The 16,872-nt window shown below is 47.7% G+C and overlaps 1 protein-coding gene and 1 pseudogene across 2 annotated transcripts in view; both read right to left on the bottom strand.

The window, feature by feature from the left end:
- The window catches only part of SLC7A1 (solute carrier family 7 member 1), an 86,373-nt gene extending 72,442 nt beyond the window's left edge, over positions 1 to 13,931 (bottom strand). The window contains exon 1 of one of the 2 annotated variants that reach the window (XM_045869259.3): positions 13,891 to 13,931. The gene's annotated coding sequence lies outside the window, so the exon portion shown is untranslated. The remainder of the gene's footprint in view (positions 1 to 13,890) is intronic. The other variant, XM_045869262.3, reaches the window with a different exon arrangement.
- Positions 1 to 13,931, bottom strand: part of LOC135363852 (small ribosomal subunit protein eS24-like) — a 44,968-nt pseudogene extending 31,037 nt beyond the window's left edge.
- Positions 13,932 to 16,872: the final 2,941 nt, after the last annotated feature.

Genomic DNA, 16,872 nt, shown 5'->3' with positions numbered 1-16,872 from the left:
CATCACCTTTTATGTTGTTCTGCCGCCTTCCTACTGCTAGGGCGTCGGCTATCACTTCTCCCCAGGGTTAGAAGCCCCACCTCTGCAGTCTGACTTACCCCTGCCTATCTGCAGTCGGCTGTAAACAGATAACAGGCTGGTCAGAAATGAGTACACCAATGGGCCCCCACACCCCTTCCATCCTAGGGGCCCTGAAGCCTATGGGCTCTGGGACAACACCTGCTTGAGCTCTTGAAAAGGTATCTTTTGAGCATCTATTCAATACCAGGGACTCCTCCAGGTACTGGAGCCACAAAGACAAATGGGCCCAGGCACTGTCCTTGCGAGCTTAGGTCTCCTTGATTAGTTCCAGGTTCTAGCACTGGATAGATGCCTGCTCATCCAAGAGATCCCAGGAGCTGGTTAGAAATGCCCACGCCAGACCTGCTGAATCAGATCTGCATTTCAGGGAGATCCCCAGGGAAGGATCTGTGTGTGTGTACTGGTCTAGGTAGTTTATAGCTTCCTGAAATTTGACCTTAGGCTATGAAAGGCGCTATTACATTATGTGAGTTATTTAACTTACATACTCACTGAAATGCATCCCTTTTCTTTCTCCTTAATGCCTGCCCTATTACATCTGCCCAATCCACATGTGTGTGCCTACCTCCATGATTTCTAGACAGTAATGGAAGAGTAAAAGTAATAAGTAAGGGACATATTGCAAAATACATCCAACATACACAATACAGTCGAAGTCTCTTGCTTTGTGTGCTACAAAATATGACATGGTTAGTCTCTTCCCTAGGTTTAAATTTTTATTTTATTAGTGTACAACTGCATCTGTAGGTGCGGGCCTCTTGTGATGTCTAGACCTAGCAGGGCTATGGCTTCAGGCCAGAGAATTTTAAAGGAGCCTATATCTATGCCCACATGCATAATACAGTGGGCCATAAAGTCCTGTTAGCTCAAGAGCAGCTCTTGTCTAGTGGCAAGAGCAATTCTAGGGACACCTGGGTGGCTCAGTTGGTTAAGTGTCTGCCTTCAGCTCAGGTCATGATCCCAGGTCCTGGGATGGACTCCCGCATCGGGCTCCTTGCTCAGCAGGGGGCCTGCTTCTCCCTCTGCCTGCCTGCCACTCACCCTGCTTGTGTTCTCTCTCTCTCTGACAAATAAATAAATAAAATCTTAAAAAAAAAAAAAAAAGCAATTCTAGAACAAGGGGAGAGAACCACAATTTGAGTCATTACTCATTTGAACTTGGGGCAGTGCTGCTTGCTCCCACAAAGCATCAGGATGGAGGGATCACCCCCCTCCCTCTATCCTTGCTCCCACTGTCTCTCTAGGGCAAATGGTATTTCCTTCATCCGCACAGTCCCATACCTCGCTGGAAAGAGACCCCTGTAGGGGAGCCAACACCCCTAAGAAGCTCCAAACCTCCCACCAGCTCAAAGGCTCTCTGGGGTGATTCAGCAAAAACTCCCTTGCAGATCCTCAAGGCAATACAGTTAACAGCCAGCCAGAAGTAACAGGAATGTGATGGGACTTTCTGCAGAGTATGTTCTCCTCCCCAGCCTCTGCCCTCACTCAAAATCACCCAAGAAATCTAGGGTGGCAATTCCCTTGCCTGACTCATCAGACCACAGACCTGACAGAGTCTTTCAGTAATTAGGCCTGAATCCTGCCACAAACTACACCTGATAATTTCCAAAATTCCAACTGTATCCAACTCTGAGACCTGTGAGACATTCTTCCCAGTTCAATTCAGATTACTCGAAGAATTAATGAGTGTTCTTGTCTAATATCACCCAAGATTGCCCTCTAGAAAGAAAGAAATGTCTTCCAACAAGTGTTTTTTTCTGAAACAAAACTAGCTACTACAAATTTGAGGTTATAGATTTATGAGGGATATGTTATGCAATTACAGTTACAGATTATCCCCTTTGTCACATAATATTAACATATATAAGAGCATAAAATCAAGTACATGAGGATTCTTCTCTAATAGTGTCAGTAGTGGTGGTAATATTTGTTTCTTACAGATGAATTTTTCAAAGACTGTAAACTAAGTACTCTGAATTCTTTTTTTTTTTTTTTTATTTACTTATTCATGAGAGACAGAGAGAGAGAGAAGCAGGCTCCCAAGGAGCAGGGAGCCCGATGCGGGACTTGATCCCAGGACCCCGGAATCACGACCTGAGCTGAAGGCAGACGCTTAACCATCTGAGCCACCCAGGCACCCCACTCTGAATTCTTACAATAAATTTATTATTATTGAGAAGCATAATAAATAAAAGAAGTTTACAAGAAACAAGGACAGATATTTGTACAATGTTTCAACAAAGTAGGCAATTTATCTTGTTCTGATTCTGTTCTGTTACTATGCTCTTGTCCATAGAATCAATTCCCTTGATTTACAATTGTTTTAAGAATTATATACACAGGGGCACCTGGGTGGCTCAGTCGGTTAAGCGTCCAATTCTTGGTTTCAGCTCAGGACCCATGAGACCTGGGATTGAGCCCTACATGGGACTCCATGCTCAGCGGGAGAATCTCTGCCCCTCCCCCAACTTGCTCTTCTGCTCTCTCTCAAATAAATAATTCTTTTAAAAAAAGAATTATATACACAGACTTGTTACCTAAAAAATACTTATTTTCTAAGCAAGAAAAAAATCAAACGATTCTCAAGCAAGATTTAAGTTTATGTAAAATCCATTCAAACTTGTCAAGGAAAACTATTTAATGATATGGTTGCTATTACTAATATTTTATTTTCAATACTGTTCAATTTTAATCCATCAGATTTGAGAGTCCAAAATTAATATTTCTATTATAGTATCTTTTCTCCCTCTTCTTCCCACAAATTCTTAACTCTGAAAGGCTCATTTTTCAGATAGGTTCTGCCTCAACTCACAATAAATAAACTCAAAAAAAGACTTTTCAAAGTGCTGAAATTAACAAACGTTTGGGCGATCTCTGAAAAACCACACATAGCCTAACCAGGCCACCTTCAAAATCACCAGCACATGAGGGAATGAAAGACAGAGTCCACCCTGTTTGCATCAGCAGGAAACCACACTGGGAACTCACACAGGTCTTGCCCTGTGTCCCTATTCACCTCCTTGGGAATCATCACCAACAAGAATGTCCACTTCAGTTAGAAACCCTCAAATCACCACGAAAAGAAACCTCTATCCCCTGACTGCCTTTGTCCAAACCGGTCTGGACAGAGAATTCCTCCCATGCCCCAGCCCAGCAAACCTGAAATTTGGGCCACCAAGGTGGAGTGGCAGGTGGGTTTGCAGGCTAGCATGCCCAAGCCTAACGGTGTTTACAAAGTGCAAGTTGCCACCAGGACTTTTTTTTTTTAACATGCAATAGAAGGGGCACCTGGGTGGCTCAGTCGTTAAGCATCTGCCTTTGGCTCAGGTCATGATCTCAGGGTCCTGGGATCGAGCCCCGCATCGGGCTCTTTGCTCGGCCAGGAAGCCTGCTTCTCCCACTCCCACACGCCCTGCTTGTGTTCCCTCTCTCGCTGTGTCTCTCTGTCAAATAAATGAATAAAATCTTTAAAAAAAAGAAAGCCTGCAATAGAAAAGAATAAAAATTATCAGAATGCACCGCAGGTACAATAATGGGTAATGTTTCATGCAAACTTTCATTTTAATCTATAGATATGTATGTCCCTGTGTGTGTACTCGATCAGGCGTAAACTGATTTGTTACTGGGGACTGCAGCCACAGGAGGCTGAAAGCCGCCACCCTCAGGAGAACCAGTATGTGGGTGCCACCAGCCCAATCCCAAACAGCCCGTAGAAAGCCTTCCCAAAGACCAGGCTTCTAGAACCCCGTTGTGGATGGCATGGTAGAAAGGCTGCCAACACAGCTCTGAAAACTAAGTGCCTGTGTCCTTCTGAGAGGAGTGAAATGATCTCACCTAGGACAGGTACAGGTGGCTGTAACATTCACCCTCCCTGCAAAAAACCACCAAGACTAAAGCCATTTTCAAAGGTAACCTATACTGCAGGTAAGGATGAGAGCCATATTTTTAAAGAACTTATAAATTAGAAATCAGGACAATGTACAGCCAGTGTCTCATGGTAGTATTAATACTCAAAAGATGAGACATCCTGGACAAACCAGGCAAAAATTGTCAACAACAGGACAGGACAAGCTGCTCCAATGGTACATCGGCTACAGAGTATGTGAAAAAATACGATTTTACCCCATCTGTGAAAGTGCCTAATAGCCAACCCAGGAAAAATTTAACATTCTGATACTCTAATTTCAACAGGAGAGGATTATTCCAGAACTAGAAATGTCAAAGTCACTCAGTCACAGTATGATTTGTACCAAAGTACAAAATGTGGAACATATTTGTACCAAAAAACAAAATAAACCCCAAACTGAGATGCCAGGGCAGAAGTACAATAGAAATTTAAAATAATTTATTGTTCTTTCCACCTGCCAAAATATTACTATTTAGTCCAAGAACATTCCTCCTTTAAAATACTACTGTTTTATTGGGGCACTTGGGTGGCTCAGTCGGTTAAGTGTCCAACTCTTGATTTTGGCCTAAGTCATGATCTCAGGGCTGGGAGATCAAGCCCCACATCAGGCTCCACACTGACTATGGAACCTGCTTACGATTCTCTTTCTCCCTCTCCCTCTGCCCCTCCCACCCCTCCCCAATTGCACTCGCTGTCTCTAAAAAAAATAAAAATAAAAAAATATTATTTTACTATGAAAATATTCATTCAACAAGTATTTCTTGAGCACTATTTTAGATGCTACATACAGATCAGTGAACAAACCAAAGTCCAATTTTAACAGTGTTTCCTTTCTGTGCAAATATATATATCTCAGATAAGATAATACTGAACACAGAAAACTACATCCAGACTTTACTTTCACTTTTAACAGCAAAGTTTTTCCCATAAGATCAAGTATTCTTTGAAAATGCCATTTTCGGGGCACCTGGGTGGCTCAATTGGTTGAGCACCAACTGTTGGTATCGGCTTGGGTCATGATCTCAGGGTCGTGGGATCGAACCCCACCTTGGGCTCCAGACTCAGTGGAGAGTCTGCTTGGTATTCTCGCCCTCTGCCCCTCTGCCCCCCTAAAATGAATAAATGAATCTTTAAAAAAAAAAAAGAAAATGTCATTTTCATTGGCTACGTAATATTCCATCCTGGCCGGTATCATAATTTACCAAAAGATGTTTCTAAATGCTTACCACAAGACAAAAACACAAACAAGAGACATAGTTCAACATAGCATGAAAAACCTAGATTTAGGACCTTAGGTGGGGGAGAAAAATACAATCTTACCAAGTCACAGAGCCTGGGAAGTGGACACCAACGCACAAACACCTTTGTCACCACGTACCACATTAAGGGCTCATTTGTGAATCTCCCTTTATAAGCCTCACTCCCTCTTTGATCCAGGAGAACATTGTCTGCACAGAACAATAGGTTTTCATTTCAATTTCCCTTCTTTTCAGGAAAGGAAATGTTTGCACTTCAAAGGGTTTCTTTGAAGAGCAGCCCTCCGGTCCTGGCCCATCCAGGTTAGGAGTTCCGTGGCCTCAGCAGGGTGTCCACAGTCTGGGCGGCTGCCCACCCTGTCACTCTCAAGGCCAGCTCCTTCAAGGAGAGGGTCTGGTGCAGGAGAAGAAAAAATAAACACATGGAAAAATACTCGAGGCTTTTGATCACGCCCTTCAGGAGCCCTTTTTCACACATAATGTAGGTTTACAGTTCAGGGAAACTTGAGGTATAAAGGATGGGGAGCCATGGAAAAGGCGATAGCAGCTTCTTGGAACAAAACCATTCCAGATCCCAGATTCGCTCAGCGAAGACCCCTTCCAGGCCCGGAAAACGTGAGCTCCTTTCAGTTATCGCTGGTGATGACAAAGAGGGCAGTCTGGATAAATGAAAGGCAGGAGCAAGATCCACACTTCTAGAAAAGTTTTAAAACCTTCCCCTAGGAACTTTTGGGTAGCACAGTCACTGACAAAGAGCAAAATTCACAATTTAGAATTTCACCTCCCATTTCTCCACTGGCCCGCTAGCAGGGGTCCAAGAGGTTCAACAATAGGTAAACCTAACAAGCATGTTAAATAACCACAAGATATTTGCCAAGAGGCCAGCGCCATTTCTCTGGATTGAGGCCCGTGCCCATCCTCCCCCCTCTGCTAAATCTAGGAAGTCAGGGGTATATATCAGACAAGAGAGGACCTGCAACATTTCAAGTCTTGAACAAGTTCTAGGTATTTACTAATGATCTCCACCTTCCCCAACCCCAAGGTGGTTAAGTTCACCTGCTCAGGTAGGCAACCGCTCAAGAGGTGGGCAGGGGCAGGAAAAACGCTCCCCTCTCTCTACTACAGACAGGGAACCTGCTCCTCCCCATAGCCCAAGGACAGCATGGGCTCCTGCCCTGCATGTCTGGGATGTAGGTCTGGGTGACCAGGTCACCCTGAGTGAAAGCCTTCCACACCCACCTTTCTGCAAGCCCTTTACCCAGCCGGGCGCTAAGCCTCTGTGCTGGAATTACAAATGATTTTTATTTTCCCGTTCTCTTATTTTTCTGTAGTTTCCAAATTTTTCCACAATGAGCATTCTAACTTTCAGAAACATTTTTTCTTAAAGAGGCTTATGAGATAGAAATTTAGACCATAGTTCCTTTGAAATATCCCCTCCCACACACACAAAAATTTTATATGTATACATACATATATATATATATATATGTACATATATATGGCTATAAAGGGCATTATCTGGACAAGTGAAAGTCGAATATGGACTGTGGACTGGATAACAATGTGAATCAATGTTCAATTTCCTGATTCGGGTATCATACTGTGGTTATGCAAGAGAACATCCTTATTCTTAGGAAATACAAACTGAAGTCTGTAGGGGTACAAAAAAGGGCATGATGTCTTCAGCTTACTCTCAAATCATTCAGGAAAAAATGCAAATAGGTGTGTGCAGACAGATCGGTGGAGCCATAGATACCTACATAGAAAGAAGAGTAGAAGGAGCAAAACACAAACACTGGGTGAATCTGAGAAAAGGGGAGAGAGGAGCTCCTTGTGCAGCTCCTGCAACTTTAAGTTTGAAATGTTATGCAAACAAGGCAGGAACAGTGCAGGAGAAGAGGAGGAGAGAGGCAGGAGGGGTCCCTGCTCCACCTACTGGCTTCACGGCCCTGGCTGCTACCCGGGCTGAAGAGCCCGCCTCAGCACACTAGGGAAATCAGCAGTCAAGACCTGGGTCCCCAGAAGGAGGCTGACTGCCCCCATGAGAAGTTCCTGGTTCCCACAAGAGCCCTGCAGAGGGCTCTCCCAGATGCAGCCCAGATGGCTAGACATGCAGGAGTGAAACAGGGCTCCCCCCGTGGCATGGGCAGCAAGTCCCACATCCAGTTCCGCTCTGGTGACCAGGATGCCGAACCGCGACCCAGGAAGCCTACGACCCCGCCGATCTCCACCACACACACACCAGCTCCCGGTGTGGCCGCCGCCCCGCACAGCTGTCCGGGGGCACTGGAGCTCCAGCTGCGCCAGGAGCACAGGGCTCAGCTGAGGGCACGGAGGAAGGAAAGCGCTGCGTTCCAGGCCGGCAGGAGTGCAGGAAAAACAGGGTGCTGTCCAGCGGCACGGCTCCAGGGCTCACTCAGAAACAAGGGGGGCGTGGGGCTGAGCGGCTGCAGGGGTGCAGGCTGAAATCTCAGGCCTGGCACTGCCCGCTGCACGGGGGGGTGCCAGAAAGTCCCAGGGGAGGCTGGCGCCTGGCACAGGCTGCCACCCACAGACCTAAGGCACACTGACGCTCAGGACTCAGAGCCAGGCCCCTAGGGCTCAAATTCTTGCTCTGCCACTTATTGCCCAAGTGCGTGCCTACAGGCAACTTGTGACACTTCTCAGGGCTTCTGCTTCCCATCACTCAAAATAGCAGTACCAACCTCACTGGGCAGCTGTGAGGATTACATGAAAACATAAAGTGCCAAGCACACGGTGAGTACTCAGTAAGTGCTGGTGAGTCTTGATCTTACCCAGCCCCAGGCCTCTCCTTTCCTTCCTATCTGATGTAATAGACTCTGGTTCATGGCACTTGATAGACAGATAAGAAGATAGACTTCCAAGCGATTTTAAGATAGACGACAGTGACAACACTGTGATGAAGTAACAGGAAGAGTGGCTAACAGTGGATTTGCTCCCTTGCCTTCCCACTGCTGCCCCAGGTGAGATGCCCACCACCCCTGCCCCAAGGCACTACGAGACCCTCTGTTGTCACCTCCAGGAAGGGATGAAATAAGGTGAAAAACAGAGGGGGCCCTAAGTGTTTGGCTTTGGTTTCTAAACCCAAAGCCCTCAGGGTAATTTGGACAAAATGTGTCAGGATGAGTATGATGAGGGTAGATAAACCCCCCCAAACACACACACACACACACACACACACACACACTCTTTCTCAGTCTTATACACGCACACACAGACACACACTGGCAAGCACTAAGAATGGGGCCGTGAGCACAGCTTTCCAGGAGTGGCTAAACCCAAAGTACGGATCTGAGATCTAAAGGAACCTGACACACCCAGGGAGGTCCCTGGTCCCCAAAGAGTTTACGGCTTCAAGGTCACCAAGGCAGTCAGACCCAGCACAGCCCCAGAGACTGTGGTTCCTCCCCGCTACGTCTCCCTTCCTCGTTGTGGCAAAAAGGCCGCAGAATGCCCTCCATGACCTTAACTGTAAAAGATCAGTGCGAAAGACAGCCCTCCAGGTCTACAGGGGACAATGGTACAGGAACTAGGGTCACATCCACAGATCCTGGACCTGGGTCAGCAGATGCCTCAGAGGCTCAATGTCCCCCCAACACCTTGGCACTACACCTACCCCCCGCAATCTAGACACAATTCCAAGGGAAAGGGGCTCTATTTGAACCCTTTGGCAAAATGGGATAGCAAAACAAACTTGTTATAAGAATTATTTTTCGGGCGCCTGGGTGGCTCAGTTGGTTGAGCGACTGCCTTCGGCTCAGGTCATGATCCTGGAGTCCCGGGATCGAGTCCCGCATCGGGCTCCCTGCTCGGCGGGGAGTCTGCTTCTCCCTCTGACCCTCCCCCCTCTCATGTGCTCTCTCATTCTCTCTCTCTCAAATAAATAAATAAAATCTTTAAAAAAAAAAAAAAAGAATTATTTTTCTCTACACCTAAACCAAAGAACTGAGTTTTCCTTCCAGTGTAATAGTTAACATTTATTTTAAGCACTCGATATGTGCCAGAAGCCGTGTCAAGTACGTAACATAGATTACCTCATTTAAGTCCTCTCAATCCTACAAGGTAGGCAGGAGAAGCCGATTATTAGATAAACAATATGGAAAAGAATTTAAATGTGATAAATACATTAGGGAAGGCACTTATCCTGTCAGTAGACCCACTCAGGGACCCAGCCCTTTCTGCATGAGGGGCCCACGGCATCTCCTGTGACCGCACAGTGCATGATCCATGCAGAACTCGGGCTGACCACGCAGGGCAGAGGCCACTCCCTTGCAGCCCAGAGCCAGCACTGCGAGTTGCTCGCTACAATACAGAACTCGCTCTGCCTAGAGCATACGGAGGGTAGGACCCACTCCTAAACAAATGGGAAAGGATGTGCTTGTTCTCACAGTCAAGAACGTTATCTGAACAAACATTCTGGAGAAAGCACTAGAGCAGAAATACAGGATGTTAAGGAAACAAAACTGTCCATGCCCTCTGTGCCTCCAGAAAAGGGAAGAACAAGCTGACGATCCACTCGGGAGAAAGGGAGAGATGATAGAGAAATATGCACAGCCCAGGTAAGCTGTGGGACATTCTTTCTTCCACCTTCGGATAAGTCCACCTGGCAGCAGCTTTTAAAGGCTTCCGTGAGGTTGATTTCTGGTTGTCATAATCAGACTAGTAGACTGGTAACAGAAAGAACTTACTTCATGAAAGAAATCTAAATGTATTGATTCGGGGGCGCCTGGGTGGCTCAGTTGGTTAAACGACTGCCTTCGGCTCAGGTCATGATCCTGGAGTCCCGGGATCGAGTCCCGCATCGGGCTCCCTGCTCAGCGGGGAGCTGTGCTCTCTCTCTCCTCTCATCCTCTCTCTCAAATAAATAAATAAAATCTTAAAAAAAAATAAAATAAAAAATAAAAAATAAATAAATGTATTGATTCGGTACCTTTACTCATCCAAAGAATACTATGGAATTCAGTTTGTGAGCTTTGTTACTGTGAGGCTGAGAGAGAAGGCTTCCCCAGTCTATGGATGGAGCAAGTCTACGGGGTTGAGAAAGTCTGAACGCCTCTCTGGTGGCTGCCCACAGAGCAGCCAAGCCAGGATGCCAGAAGCCTACAGTAGCACTGTTCCCAGCACTCGTACTACTTGTCCTCAGCTCCCCAAAGCAGCCTCCTTCACCTCAGGCTGCACTGAAGCTGTAAAGGCCCCTAACCACACACAGCTCTAACTCATTTATGCTGTTTGGTTCACCAAATGTACCATCTGGCAGTCCAAACCGTTACTGACAATCAACAGAGGGGAAAAGCCAAAGGAAAGACATTGGGTGTGGCAGGATGGGTCAACCCTATGCCAGAATCTATTCCAATGTCCAGAAATGTCTTTCCTACAGCTGGTGCTCCTGGAAGGAATGAATCCTGACCGAGGGCTACGGTCACCAGCCTTACTCACAGCTCAGCCAATGCCACAGATCTGAAGGAATGCCTTCAGAGTGGAATGAACATAATTAGCAGTCCACCGAACTGTTTTATCAATTTGTTGCCCATTCTTCTGACTCACAGGTGGCAAATGCACTAAACCTGCCATGACAAATTTGGACGCAGTTTGAACAAGTGCAGGGGTGGTTCTTTTCAAAGCTGCTTTGAGTTGGGGGAAGTGGATTATGGAGAAAGAGGAGAGAGATGCCCCTCAAGTTTACTACAAGGCTGTTAATCTGCCATGAGAGATGGTACTCCTCTATTCTGTGGCTGGAAGAGACCTAAATCCTTGTGGTGGATAGAACCTTGGCCTGGGATCCAATGCCAGTAACCTAAGGCACAAGAAACCCCTGGAAGGCAGGTGCCTGAAGGCCCAAGAATGAAAAAGGAGGTACACCCCAGGTGGCAGAAGGTCCCCACCCTGGCCATGGGACAAACCCACAGCCAAGGTGCCTACTGGAAGGTGGCAGGGGAGCACAGGGAGTCTGCAAGCACCAAGAGATCCCCAAGTTAGGTGTAAGGAAGCAAGAGAGCTAGGAAGCCACCACCCTGGGGCAGGTGGCTACAATGCAATCATGTACTTGAGAAGGGCCCCTGAGAGGACAGATTTAGTTCAGCCCTGACCCTGGAGGATGGAAATGTCTAAAAAAAAAGTCACCTGTGACTTTTAAAAGAGTCCTTCCCAACATGCTCATTCCTCCACCTTCCCATCTCGTTAATACAAAATGGCAGCTCTACTCCTTGGAATCATATTGGACCTCTTTCACACCTCACGTGGAATCCCCTGGCCAAGCCTGTTGAGTCTCCCTTTAAAATCTACAGATGGAACAAGTAGTTGCCTACCGGTGGAGCAGAACTCAACCACCTCACATCTCTACCATTTCCACCCCAGCCCAAGCCACCATCACCTCTCATGGAAATGACATATGGCCACACTCTCTTGTGCACGAATAACCTGGAGTTGGATTTCATTCCAGACTTAAGTTACAAGTCTGAAGTGGTCTCCCTGCTTCCATGCCTGCCCACTTCTCCCGCCTCCATCTCTTCTCCATGCAGCATTTAAAGTAATCCTCTGATGGTTCCCCACCTCATCCAAAGCAAAAGCAAAGTCCTCATGGTTCATGGGATCTGCCATCGACTGGAACAGGGCAGTGGTAGAGACAGGCCCCAGGCCTGAAGACACCCATCATATAGAAAAACACTAGGGTCCCATCCACAGGTCCTGCTTGGAATGAGGACCAAGAACCAGGTGCAATGATAAACAGCTACAAGATGCATCTGGGTTACAGGAAAATGTTTCTCTCCATTACTTATTCCTATTTCAAATTCCTCCCTAGGATTAATAAACCAATACCTCCAAATACATAGTGAATAATGAAAAGGGATTAATCCAATTAGACATAATGCTGGGCCCTCCAACATAATTACATATTTTTACTGGTCTTAGTAGAAAAAAACCTCCAGACTAGAACAATCAATAAACATGTACTTATACCAAATGTAATTAACATGTGTCTTAGAATTCAAGCTCCCGGAGGTTGGCAATCTTGTCTTCCAAGCCTTTTCCTCTAAAGCAAATAATTATATGCATAAGAGCACTCATGTGGCTCAAATTCAGATTCAAACAACTGCATACATTTCTGACCTCTATTTTTTGTCCTGTTTAGTCAGAACTCCTTTGAGACTCTTTAAATTTATCTATAATGATTAACATGATGGTAATATGCTAAATCTTTGAAAACTATTTTAATCCATTGTTGATTTTGCCCCCTAACTTCTTTTTTGATTGTGTGACTTAAATAAGACCTTTTGTTTTAATGACAGAAGGGTGTGTTCATATAAAAATAACGATAATTTCCACCGAGACCAACTAAAAATATCAGGGGAATAAATGTATCATGGTTTCCTATTATCTGAATCAAACATAAAGGGCAAGAAATGTTACTATTAACTCCCAAATAAATTACAGTTCAAATGAAAGACAATTAGAAAATTCAGCCACACGCCAACACACATAGCTCTGCTGGTCAAATTTTAAAGAGCACATTTTTAGGGAAATATACCAGGGACTAAAATCCCAACCCTCTCCTCCTGTAACTAAATCTGGAATAGAACACAACTCTAGGTTTCTTTCTAGGAGAGCCCCACCGCGTGTACTGGGAAGTGCAGTTTTCTTCCTGAAGGCACATGTTTCCACCCTAATCTTACAAGTCAAACACCACGTATCTGGTTCCCACACCCACTGAAAAGGGGAAGGAGCTAAAACAGTCCTCTGTATGTAGTAGTACTCAGCACAACGGCTGCTCCGTGTACACACAGGTTTAGAATGCCTGTCTGTCCTGCCCGGTCTGGGAAGTTTTCTACTTCGCAGAAAGGACACACTGGGAAAAGATGATCTTTATTAAGCCGGAAGAACTTCCTCTCGCTCCAAACCATCTGGAAGGCTTGAAGAACTCAGCCTTCCCAGGTCAAATCGGGTCACAAGGAAGCCCACGTAGGGGGGCACTTCCCAAAATCACCCTAGAAACTCAGACAAGAGGTGTAGGCGCGCCGGGGCGCGACAGGAGCTCTAGGGAAGAGACGTGGGCGCCGCTAGCAGGTTGCGGGGGTGCGCCGCTGTCCCCAGGCCGGCCACCTGCCGCGGGACCACCCCCGCGGCGGCAGGGAGGGCTCCCACCACGGCGATGACACATCGCGGACCTCGTGGCGGGGCGGGGTGCTCCGCTCCGCGCCATGTAAAGGCAGGCCTCCGGATGCCTCCCGGCCCGGCCCGCGTGCCCGCTGCCGCTCCCGCCCCCTGCCCACCCGACCACCCCAAGGGTCCCGGCGCGGGGTCGCTGGCGGGCGCGCGCGCGGCCGGCATCACGGCGGCGCCAGGTCGTCCACGCTTACTCACTCGGTGTTGCATCATGCACCACGCCGCGTCTTCAGGGAACCAAAATGGACTCCGGTGGAGGAGACAGCCGCCTGGGCACCGGCCCCGCGCGCACAGCCCCGCGCCCGCCCTGCCCTCGCCCACCCCGGAGGATGCCAGCGCCCCCGGCGCCGGACCCTCGCCGCTCCCCGCGCCGCCCTCCCGCGGCCCCACGCGCCTCCGGGGGCCCCTCCAAGGTGACCCGGACCGGGGCAGCTGCCCCGGCGCCGGCGGGGGCCGGGCACTCACCGAGGCGGCGGGCGGGCGGCCGGTGGCAGGATGCGGGCTAGTCCGCCGAGGGGCTCAGGCACGCGCGACTGGAAGGACGGCCGCTCGGACGGAGGCGCGGCGCGCAGAGAGCTGGAGCGGGAGCTGCGGTTAGCGGATGCCGGCTGGCCTCGCACCCCGCCCGGCAGTTGACCTGCGGCTCACACCTGCCCGCGCCGACTGAATGGAGCGTAGAGGGCGGGCGGACCCAGGCGCCGGGTTTCATCAGCCGCGCGCCCGGCCCCCGCCCCCGCCCCTCGCGCCCGCCCCGCGGCCCTGGCAGCCCCGGCCCGCTCGCGCACGTCACCGCCGGGCACCAATGGGAGCGCGGCGCGGCGGCGGCGGCCGGGCCCGAGGAGGTGGCCGGGGCGGGGCGGGGCGGGGCGGGGCGGGGCGTCTTCGCGCCCAGCACCCAGACCTGGGGTTCCCCCGGCGGGCGGGGGAGCGGCTGCTCCTGGCGCCTTCGCTGCCGCCCCGCCCGCTTGTTGCCATTTTTCCGCCAATAGGAGCCGGCGGCGCGACTGCATCCTCCGGTCCTCTGACAGCCGGGGCCGTGCGGGCCAGGGCTAGTGCCGCAGGCTGGGCAGCGCTACCCAGAGCGGCGGGCCCCAGCGAGCTGAAACCGAACTCGCCACCGGGGTTCCGCTTCCAGAGAGAAAACATCTGGGAGGCACTTCAAGGGTTGTTTGTTTGGTTTCTTTTCTTTTTTTTTTTTTTTTTTAGTAAATCTCCATCTCTTTGTCATTGGATTATTATTGCTATTCCTTTGTTTTTAATAAATAACTTATTCTTGCCCCTCCCTTGTCAGGAAGGGCCCTGAAGCCTGAATCGGCCTGTGTCACAAGCACATCTGACCGGCTGGCTAGTCAAAGCGGCTTACTTCCAGAGTTACTTTCCCCCAGATGGCAAAAACTTTAGAACCGAATCCCACAGTGCTCACCTCACAAGCTCCCTCTTTATTGTCTCTCTTGGCTGCAAAAACCCACACAAGAACCACAACCTATAGAGATCCAGTAATCTGTGCCACGGGAGACGTGAGCGGGTCATAGATTAATCCTGCCAGCCTCCTTCTAACTTTGTTAAAAACAAACAAACAACAAAACAAAACAAAAGCACAGAGAAATAATAGCGGAGTGTTCGTGGCCTCTGAATCCTCTCCACACCTTCCAACCGCCGCCCCCCAACACACAACCACATACACGCAAGGTCCTTGGTCAGTAATGGGGGCTCACTGTCAGCCACTGGATATGAGACCGTCTTGGAACTACACTAGCAGTTTCTAAAATACATAACTGCATGGTGTTAGCTTTAGAAAGGTTTTAAGGAACACACAGAAATGAGCTAATATTGGTAAAGCACTTTGAACACTGTCAAAATGAACAGTTTGGTGTCATAATAAGCAGCTAGGTGTGTGCTGTTTTAAAACAAATTTCGGTTTCAATTGTGCAGTGATGAAATGATGCCCTGGAGTTGCATTATGAAGGTCTCCTGTGCTGGAGCTTTTCCTGAATCCCACACAGCCCCCTTCACTTGCTGACAAAGCCATCAAAAGGATGTCCCCCTTCCCACAGAAGGAAGCCTGCTGTGATTCAAGGACCTCCTCTTTGCTTTTGCACCAGATCTGGATTAGAATCTGAATTCTACCATTTCATTTGCCGTGTGATCTTCTGCAAGCTATTTCATCTCTGTTTGGGAGTGTATAAACCTTATATTCTTTTTTTAAAAAACCTTATATTCTTATCAGAAGTCTATCCCTTAGTGTTTGAAATATGATTGTGGGATTTTTTTTTTTTTTAAAGACTCTTGGCAGTAAAATAGAATTTAGTGGGTTGTAGAAATGCCCTGTTTGGGCAACACAGAGAGGGAACATAGAGTTAATGTGTAAATTCCGAGAGCAAGTGCTCCAGGCCCTGATGGGTGTATGGGGAGAACTTAACCAAGGGGACTTTTAGCACTGTGTGCAGTTTAGCAATCCAACCCAGCAGGTTTTGTCTTCAGGAAGACATTAGGAGAACCTCAGTGATAAGGTGCATAAGCAAGCAACTTCCTGGCAAAAAGGATTCAGTGTGAGCCAGGGAAAAAAATGATTATGCTCAAAGTCTCGGCAAAAAGTTAGGGGAAAAACTTTTTAAAAAACTGGCTGAATGTTTTAAGTAAAGCTAAATTTCAGGCAGATTAGGATTTATTTGCATGGCAGGTCCAGAGGGACTGTGAGTGACAGGCAACCTTGATTAGAATCAAGGAGCAAATGAGCCATGATGTCAAAGACCAGTAAGGAAAGGAGATGCTAGCATTTAGGCCCTGGAAAGCACCTTCTAAGGTTAAGCTTGACAGACCAAGTCCCAGCCTAGCACCAACAGGCAGCATGGGGGGTACAAACAGGCAAAGAATCAGAGTCAGACAGATGTGGTTTTCAACTCTACCTCTACTCCTGGCCTAGGTAATTGTGTCTCTCCTCTCTCGGCCTCAGTTTCCTCATCTGCAAAATAGGGAGTTAACTACCTGCTAGATAGGCATAACTTCATGGTGACAATGAAAAATATGTAGTCAGTAAAGCTGAAGAAAAAAAGAAAAATATGTGTAAATATGGAACAGAAAAAGAGACCCCAGAAATAGATCCACAAAATAGCCAACTGATCATTGACAAAGGAGCAAAAGCAATTCAACGGAGAAAGGATAGTCTCTTCAACCAATGGTGCTGGAACAACTCGACATTCACATGCAAAAAAAAAAAAAAAATCACAAAAGTTAACTCAAAATAAATCATAGGCCTAAGTGTAAAATGCAAAATGAAAAAATGCTGCAAGATAATAGAGGAGAAAACCTAAGTGATCTTTAGGTTTAGTGATGACTTTTTCAATACAACGCCAAAAGCACAATCCACAAAAGAAAAAATTGATTAAATTGGACTTCATTAACATTAAAACCCTCTGCTCTATAAAAGACACTGTTAAGAGAATGAAG

Source organism: Mirounga angustirostris, unplaced genomic scaffold (genome assembly GCF_029215605.1).
Source record: "Mirounga angustirostris isolate CCGP_5_RB_7025 unplaced genomic scaffold, mMirAng1.0.hap1 SCAF_3, whole genome shotgun sequence".
In the NCBI taxonomy this organism is placed as follows: Eukaryota; Metazoa; Chordata; class Mammalia; order Carnivora; family Phocidae; genus Mirounga; species Mirounga angustirostris.
The sequence above is the reverse complement of the archived record's forward strand: the minus strand, read 5'-3'. Positions and strand labels throughout refer to the sequence as shown.